This window comes from Sinocyclocheilus rhinocerous, unplaced genomic scaffold (genome assembly GCF_001515625.1).
Source record: "Sinocyclocheilus rhinocerous isolate Xijiao unplaced genomic scaffold, SAMN03320098_v1.1 scaffold1402, whole genome shotgun sequence".
Classification (NCBI taxonomy): Eukaryota; Metazoa; Chordata; class Actinopteri; order Cypriniformes; family Cyprinidae; genus Sinocyclocheilus; species Sinocyclocheilus rhinocerous.
This window is the reverse complement of record NW_015640486.1, coordinates 108,791-109,695: the sequence shown is the minus strand read 5'-3', so window position 1 is coordinate 109,695 and position 905 is coordinate 108,791. Positions and strand designations below refer to the sequence as shown.

At 31.8% G+C, this 905-nt stretch overlaps 1 protein-coding gene across 1 annotated transcript in view; it reads right to left on the bottom strand.

Annotated features, from left to right (window-relative positions):
* LOC107753223 (ribosomal protein S6 kinase alpha-6-like) overlaps positions 1-905 on the bottom strand; it is a 27,746-nt gene that overhangs the window by 10,483 nt on the left and 16,358 nt on the right. The window lies entirely within an intron of this gene.

Below are 905 nucleotides of genomic sequence, written 5' to 3'. Positions count from 1 at the left end.
GCAGAAAGCGGCATCCTATTTTTCTTTAGGCTTATTTTACAAAAGCACAAAGATTTGTTTTTATTGTGAATGTACACAAATAAAGGCAAACCTTTTACAATTCCGATTATCTTTAGGACTAAAAGGAGTAGTTGCTTCCACTGTTAGAAGGAAAAAATTCAAGTGATTGTGCCGGTGCCGCATGCGCGCACACAGTTAAGCTTTGCTACCTTGACAATGCAGCCTATTCATTATCATAATACAAGTCAGTCAGTCAAACATATGGAAAAAAACTATGTAGTAAAAAATATGTAGTAAAATCTGTTAAGCCGTTAAGTGTTATCACAGTACCGCCGAGATGTTATGCAAAACATTTTGTTTTGTGGATATTGGTACATAATAAATAATAAATTGGCATTCAAATACATCGCGGATACGGAAACATTTGATTGTCTCGAATGAGAGACCCAATGTTGGTTTCAGTTTTGTTTTAGCCTAAATGAATTCGTTTTGGCTTGTCATTTACGTATATTGCTATAGCTTCTTATATTTTTAATTCTCGTTCTTTTCTAAATACTGTTAATTGAAAGGCTTTGTTGTGGAGTGAGGGGAACTAAAATAGCCTAGCTATGTTTACAGTGTTTATTATAATGTTTGTAAACATTTTGCGTCGGCATTAGGCATTTCTGAATTAAATAAAAAAATGCGACTTAGGCTATACGCGACTTGTATTTTTTCCCCCTAAAAAACACTTTTTTATTTATTTTAAATAAAATGCTATTTTAACCATGCAGCAAACCTTTTTAAATATTTTGATAAATTACTGAAAAAATAAATAATTAAATGACTTTTTAAACCGTTTAACTGATTGTATTAATCGGTCAAAATTCTTATGGTCGGTTAACCGGTTAAAATGAACATCCCTA